At 40.0% G+C, this 8,306-nt stretch overlaps 3 non-coding genes across 3 annotated transcripts; 1 reads left to right on the top strand and 2 right to left on the bottom strand.

The window, feature by feature from the left end:
* Positions 1-5,965: 5,965 nt before the first annotated feature.
* On the bottom strand, positions 5,966-6,039 carry trnak-cuu. The gene has a single exon. It is a non-coding gene; the product is annotated as a tRNA-Lys (tRNA).
* Positions 6,040-6,625: 586 nt separating this feature from the next.
* trnat-agu lies at positions 6,626-6,699 on the top strand. The gene has a single exon. It is a non-coding gene; the product is annotated as a tRNA-Thr (tRNA).
* Positions 6,700-7,497: 798 nt separating this feature from the next.
* trnak-cuu lies at positions 7,498-7,571 on the bottom strand. The gene has a single exon. It is a non-coding gene; the product is annotated as a tRNA-Lys (tRNA).
* Between the last annotated feature and the right edge of the window lie 735 nt (positions 7,572-8,306).

The following is an 8,306-nucleotide window of genomic DNA, read 5'->3' as shown; positions in this document are numbered from 1 at the left end:
ACAGCTGGCGCCATGTATCTAATTTTCAGGTGGAGCTCCAAGCTCAAACTCAAATCTCTTTTTTTAGAGTCTTTGTATTCCTCAGAGCTGGAAGGGAGAGGACTTCTGTTCTTCCTTTGCCCCATTATATCAACAATGCAAGCGATATGTGCTAGAAATAAGCTATCAATGTCTTTTTTCAGAAGGTACAGCATGCTATCCAGGCATCCTCCCTTTCTAAGCTCTTTCTGTGCAATATTGTTACCGGAAAGCTAAAAAGCCTGCTAAGCATGCCACATGCCACCAAACACTAGGGATCATTGGATGCTTCCTTTTTTCTGGTCAATAATCCAGCCATGACACCACAGGAAGCCCACAAGCCGTTAACAGAGTGACACAGTGGTACTGTATCAAATACTTTAGCAAAGTCTGAGTAGATCACATCCACTGCCATCACAGAGTCTAGGTTCCTGCTCAGCCCCCCATAAAAGGGCAATGATATTATTCTAGCAATATCTGTTATACATAAAACCATGCTGGCACATGTCTCTGAACTTAATTAACATATATGCACCCAATAGGAATCAGGTCAAGCTCCTACAAAAAGTTTTTGATACATTTTACATCTAATACCTATACTATTGTTTGGGGTGATTTCAACCTTTCTTTCTCGCAACAAATGGATAGATCACAACAATCAACTGATCTATCTTCCCACTCTCAGTCACCGAAACTACACCGATTAATCAGAAATGCATTATTGTTGATGGCAAATCAATCATCCCAACAAGCGTCAATATACTTTTATATACAAACCCCCATAAAATTCACACACGTATTGACTATTTTTTTGTCTCATACCTTTGTTTGAATTTGGACTTTTCATCAGAAATGTATCCCATATCCTGGTCAGATCACTTCCCAATAAGTCTTTCTCTAACATTGAGTACATCCCCTCCAAGGGAACCACATTGGAGGCTCAATGAGACCTTATTGCATGATATTGAAGCACGCCAAAATATAGAAACAACAATAAAGGAATATTTCCAATTGAATAAAGCCTCAATCTCTTCCTTACCTACCCATTGGGAAGCTCACAAAGCAACCATCAGAGGACACATCATTTCCTTGACTACGACAATAAAAGGCAATATAAGCACTTCCATTATACTAAAATACATTTTTACTTAGCCTTAGGAGTGCTCCCACTGAAGAGGTATTAATGTAATTCTGGATTGATTTCTGGACTCTTTAAGTTTCTTGGCCAGTAAAGTATGTTGCTTGTCCCCCCATTGGTAGTATTTCTGCTTAGTCCACAGGATTGCTTTTTCCACATCTTTAGGTTTAAGGGTGCATAGCTCTTTCCGTAAATTTAAAATTTGTGTCAGCAGAGAGTCTGTCTTTGTTTGATTGTAGAATTTTTCCAGGTCCCTTAATTGAGTTACATTTTTTTTTTTTTTTTTAAATGGCTGTTGGTTTGGGCAATCACTCTCTCTTAAAAGCTGCAAGTTAACGGCTGGGGAGGATCTAGCCTTCATACTGAAACCAAGGTTCAGCAGACATTTACTTCAATTAATGTTACTATGCAGAGAGGCACAAGATCCTTTATACTATGACCAGAGGTTAACAAGTTAGGGACCACCTTGTGGGGTTTACCTTGACATGGTATCGTGGCTTATCAACTTTATGATCATAACTTTGTAACTAAAAACCACTGTCTTTGTGAACACATGCACTTGCATAAATACTGAATTACTTAGACAGGGGACCAGGGAATGTGCATTGATTAATTTGGACAAGTCAGTAGCACTTCCATTTTACTTACCCTTAGGAGTGCAACCCCCTTTTTGTTTTTCATCTTACATATAAACCTGACCAAATAGGAGATGAATTCCATTCATAATATTCCAACCTCTACAATCTTAATCTACAGAGGCCAAATCTAACACCAAACACCCTAGACCCATTCACAGAATTCTTCAAATTACTAACAGAAGAATACTTAAATTCCCTTAATGTGGACATCACCCCTGAAGAGATAATGCTTACACTCAAATCAATGCCACCTGGTAAATTGCCTGGACCAGATGGATTCCCATACATCTATTATAAATCATTTCTCCATTTTATGCCTTATTTAGTCCGCCTTTTCAATCAATATTTATCGGGCATTCCCATACCTAGCACGGATCAAACCTCTTACTTGTCTCTTATCCTAAAAGAAGGAAAGGACCCAACAAATTTTTCAAATTACATACGAATTGCACTCTTGGATTCAGACTTGAAACTGTTCTCCAAAATCCTTGCAAATCGCCTGGCCCCAATCTTAACCAGATTGGTTGATTCTGACCAAGTAGGTTTTATCCAAGGTCGACAAGCCGGTGACAATATAGAAGAGCAATAGATCTTTTAGAAATAAATATTTGATTGAGACAAAATTCCAGCAGTCCTATTAAGCTTAGACGACGAAAAAACATTTGACTGCCTAAGCTGCCCATACCTTTTTTTAACTACTAACACATATCAATCTATCTGGGCCCTATCTGATGGCACTCAAAAGCCTGTACAGCAACCCAACCACCAACTTAAAAATACCAGAACAAGTTTGAAAACCAATATGGATTACAAACGGCAACAGACAAGGCTGTCCCCTTGCATTGAGCCCTAGCTGCAGCTATTAGAAATTTGACGGACATCGCTGGTATAAATTTATCTGCAAAAACCTTCAAAATCGCATTATATGCAGATGATGTCCTCTTGATATTAAGCAACCCTGTGATTTCACTCCCTCCACAAGCTTTTAACTCAGTACTCTACTTTATCAGGGTATAAATCAAACATAACAAAAACAGAGGCAATGGTAATGAATATCAATTCACGAATCATGGAGATAATCCAAACCAAATTTAAATATAAAAAAGAGACAGTGTAACCTACCTTGGCATTCATCTCACTTTCCCCTGTACAAATCTCTCTATGCTGCTAAATTTTCTCCCTTGATCCACAAGTTTAAATTACTATTACAGAAATGGTCGGAGGCACCCATATCTTGGTTTGGGCGGATCTCAGCAGTCAAGATGAGCATCCATCTGAAATTTCTCTATCTATTCAAGACTTTACCACTTACAATAAATTCATAAATTCATCTGGGCCTGAAAAAGAAACAGAATCTCCAAATCTGTCCTTACAGCGTCATCAGATATTGGAGGCTTGGGGGTACCTTCACCCAAAAATATTATGAAGCTGCTCAATTGCGTCAACTTTTAGCATAGTCACATTGGGAATCACCAACCAAATGGGGTCAAATAGAAAACACGTACTCCACAGACATCTTAACTCAAGAATATGGAACACCACAAAAATGGCATCTCTGCCTCAGATACTACTGAGCTCAACCTTACTCACAATATGTATATGGAACAAGTTGAAACTTAAACATAGATTGGCATCCTTGTATTCCTTAAACACAATTTATCTCAAACATACAGATATTCCTCCTGGACTTAATGTCGATTTCTGCAATAAGTGGGTTGCAACAAACTTTCATACTGTTAAAGATTTACTACAGGATGCAACATACACTATGCTACCCTTTTACGGATATAGTTGAAAGATCACCAGATGTGTGAATCAAAATGTTTGAATATTTTCAGTTAAGGCACTTCATACAACCTTATGCTAAACAAAGGCTAGATGCATCCCCAATGCCATTTGAGAATATAGCTCTGCAGGGTCTACCACAAAAAGGCCTGATATCTCGACTATATAAGCTTTTAAACAATCCAGGTGAGGATACCTTTCCACAACATTCCTATATAGCCAAATGGAACAACATAACACAACAAGCATTGAATTACACTGATTGGTATCATATTTGGAACCATGCCAAAAAAATGGTGACGTGTCAAACACATATACAAAATTATGATATTTTGGTACCACACACCAGATAAGTTGAATAAACTTTTCCCTAACTCACCTTTGAATTGTTGGAGAAATTGTGGACATAGAGGAACTCCAGAGCATATATTCAGGGACTGTACTATAATTCAACCATTTTAGGACAATGTTTCATCACTATTAAAGACAGTTATGCCATTCCCAATTCAAAAAGATATCACAACCTTTTTAATAGGACGACCAATACCGCACCTACGCAAACAGTCCCAAAAACTAGCTAACCATATACTCACTGCGGCTAGACTGGCAATCGCTAGGAATTGGAAATCCACTATATCCCCTACCATTACTGAGGTAATACAAAGAAATAATGCAAACAGGGAATTTGAACTCAGAATTGCTTGTATAAGAAATCAAGCTCAGCAACATTGAGCTACCTGGGCCATTTGGGAAACTAGTGAATATATGAATACACAACATCCATAGAATTTTACACCAGCTGTTCTTGATGATTTTACGACTTTCAAAAATAAGTTCTCATAGCCTTATTAGAGCTATATTCTGCTATAACTATGCTCTTACTTCCCACCTTGTTACTTCAATATTAGGCGCCAACCTGTTTCATTTTTATTTTTTCTCTCTTTTCTTCTCTTTTCTTTCTCCTCCCCTACTTTACCCACTCCACGCTGAATGTGGTATTCTCTCTTGTTTCTCTTCTTTTTGTTTTTGAAGATTAAGGAAAAAAAAGAGTCTCACAAGCTGTACCCTATGCTAACCTGCTTCACACTGCTACTATTTAGTGATAACTATGTGATTTATGTTTATATTTAACAATGTAGACAACCAGAACATTTTGAATATATGGCTGTGTATTACTTTTGTTGACTCTATAATAAAAAAATAAGTTACAAAAAAAAACATGCTGGCACAAACTCAAGGAAATCAATTGTCTTATCCTTTAACACCCCTTCGAAAAGCTTTTCTACGACTGACGTCAGACTAACCTGCCTATAGTTTTGAGGCTGAGAACAGGATGCCATTTTTATATAGTGGCATCACATTAGCAATTCGCAAGTCTCCTGGCACCATGTCAGACCTCAGGGAATCCTGAAAGATCAAGAAAGGAGCTTTGGCAATCACAGGGCTAAGCTTGTTTATTAGTTTAGCATATGGCATGCGACATTTCATTTTAGGAGTACCACCTGCCCAGACTAAACACCAGGGGCGCTGTGGCTTAGATGGTTAAAGCGCCTGTCTAGTAAACAGGAGATCCTGAGTTTGAATCTGAGCAGGGCCTTTGTTTAAGTGATTAGACCTACAATCTCCCCCTGGTAGGAGACCAAACCCCTAAAAAATATTCAATATGTATGTTCCTTACTCACAGCCTATAGGAGTATGCTAATTGCGCATATGGCAAAGATGATGATGATGCGACGGTAATTACAGCAACACTACTACGGGGGCGTCCCCACCCTGAAAGATGCGCCGGTGCTGCGACATCAAACAGCACCCCTGTAATGAAGCTCTGGTATCTGCCAGAGAAGATATAGGCTTCCCAACAAATTTCAAAAAATCATATTTTCATAATGTAGCGTTATATGTCGGAAATGTGTTGCATCCCGCACCCTAAAATGCAACTGATTTGTAAAGTCCCATGAAGCAGGGAATGTGCCAATGCCAGACACATACAATTTTGTTAGAGTTTATGACTTGTACAGAACTCCCAGCAGTGCGCTACCAAACTTTTAAATCTTCACTCCAGAAAGCTGCCTATTTTAGGCATCAAGGCCGAAATCCCTCTTTCAAACAACAGGTTTACCCCTGGTTCCGTCCTTTTTTTGAAAATAGCTCATTCTGACAAATCCCCATTGGGTACATGAGTATTTCTTATGTATGCCTTCAAAGGCGCCCGATGAAAATTATCTGTCTGGGCCGATCCACTAGACGAACGATATCAAGTCTTCGAGGATATTGGTCGCTATTCTACATACACGGACGGAATATTGTACGAACATTCTTCGTACAACATTTTTTGGTGCACTTTGGCCACGTGTGTCTTATTGCGAACTGGAGTAACCGAAAAGCAAGGCCAACGTGGGGCTCGAACCCCACGACCCTGAGATTAAGAGTCTCATGCTCTACCGACTGAGCTAGCCGGGCAACTGTATGCAAAATGCCCAAAAGGGACAGTATACACTCCTTTTAAAACATGTGCTGAATGACTAGGCCTCGAGCCAAACATACTTATTGCCAATAGTTTTCATTATTACTTTTCAATATTCCTTACCTTTATCAGCAACCTACTGTGTGTTACTGTATCAAATGCTATAGCAAAGTCTGAGTAGATCACATCCACTGCCATCCCCGAGTCGAGGTTCCTGCTCAGCCCCTTATAAAAGGCAATGATATTATTCTGGCAAGATCTGTTATGCATAAAACCCTGCTGGCACAAACTCAAGGAAGTCAATTATCTTATCCTTTAACACCCCTTCGAAAAGTTTTCCTTACCACTGACGTCAGACTAACCTGCCTATAGTTTTGAGGCTGAGAACAGGATGCCATTTTTATATAGCGGCATCACATTAGCAATTCGCAAGGGCTCCTGGCACCATGTCAGACCTCAGGGAATCCTGAAAGATCCAAGAAAGGAGCTTTGGCAATCACAGGGCTAAGCTTGTTTATTAGTTTAGCATATGGCATGCAACATTTCATTCTAGGAGTACCACCTGCCCAGACTAAAACCAGGGGCGCTGTGGCTTAGATGGTTAAAGCGCCTGTCTAGTAAACAGGAGATCCTGAGTTCGAATCTCAGCAGTGCCTTTGTTTAAGTGATTAGACCTACAATCTCCCCCTGGTAGGAGACAACCCCCCTAAAAAATATTCAATATGTATGTTCCTTACTCACAGCCTATAGGAGTAGGCTAATTACGCATATGGCAAATATGATGATGCGATGGTAATTACCCCAACACTACTACGGGGGTCCCCCTACCCTGAAAGATGGCGCCGGTGCTGCGAACATCAAACAGCACCCCTGTAATGAATGCTCTGGTATCTGCCGAGAAGATATGGCTTTCCAAAAAAATTTCAAAAAAATCATATTTTTTATAATGTAGCGTTATATGTCGGAAATGTGTTGCATCCCGCACCCCAAAATGCAACTGATTTTAAAGTCCCATGAAGCATGAATGTGCCAATGCCAGACACATACAATTTTGTAGAGCTTATGACTTGTACAGAAACTCCCAGCAGTGCGCTACCAAACTTTTTAAATCTTCACTCCAGAAAGCTGCCTATTTTAGGATCAAGGCCGAAATCCCTCTTTCAAAAAACAGGTTTACCCCTGGGTTCCGTCCATTTTTTTTTAAAATAGCTCATTCTGACAAATCCCATTGGGTACATGAGTATTCTTATGTATGCCTTCAAAGGCCCCGATGAAAATTATCTGTCTGGGCCGATCCACTAGACGAACGATATCAAAGTCTTCTGAGGATATTGGTCGCTCATCTCCTTACAACACGGACGGAATATTGTACGAAATTCATTTCGTACAACATTATTGGTGCGACTTTGGCCACGTGTGGTCTTATTGCGATACTGGAGTAACCGAAAAGCAAACGCCCAACGTGGGGCTCGAACCCACGACCCTGAGATTAAGAGTCTTTATGCTCTACCGACTGAGCTAGCCGGGCAACTGTATGCAAAATGTCCAAAAAGACAGTATACACTCCTTTTCAACATGTGCTGAATGACTAGGCCTCGAGCCAAACATACTTATTGCCAATAGTTTTCATTATTACTTTTCAATATTCCTTACCTTTATCAGCAACCTACTGTGTGTTACTGTATCAAATGCTATAGCAAAGTCTGAGTAGATCACATCCACTGCCATCCCCGAGTCGAGGTTCCTGCTCAGCCCCTTATAAAAGGCAATGATATTATTCTGGCAAGATCTGTTATGCATAAAACCATGCTGGCACAAACTCAAGGAAGTCAATTATCTTATCCTTTAACACCCCTTCGAAAAGTTTTCCTACCACTGACGTCAGACTAACCTGCCTATAGTTTTGAGGCTGAGAACAGGATGCCATTTTTATATAGCGGCATCACATTAGCAATTCGCAAGTCTCCTGGCACCATGTCAGACCTCAGGGAATCCTGAAAGATCAAGAAAGGAGCTTTGGCAATCACAGGGGTAAGCTTTTTTATTAGTTTAGCATATGGCATGCAACATTTATTCTAGGGGTACCACCTTTCCCCGACTAAAAACCAGGGCGCTGTGGCTTAGATGGTTAAAGCGCCTGTCTAGTAAACAGGAATCCTGAGTTCGAATCTCGCAGTGCCTTTGTTTAAGTGATTAGACCTACAATCTCCCCCTGGTAGGAGACAACCCCCCAAAAAATATTCAATATGTATGTTCCTTACTC

The sequence above is a fragment of the Xenopus laevis genome, chromosome 3L (assembly GCF_017654675.1).
Source record: "Xenopus laevis strain J_2021 chromosome 3L, Xenopus_laevis_v10.1, whole genome shotgun sequence".
NCBI classification, from domain to species: Eukaryota; Metazoa; Chordata; class Amphibia; order Anura; family Pipidae; genus Xenopus; species Xenopus laevis.
Note: the sequence above shows the minus strand (reverse complement) of the source record. Positions and strands in the feature narration are given on the sequence as shown.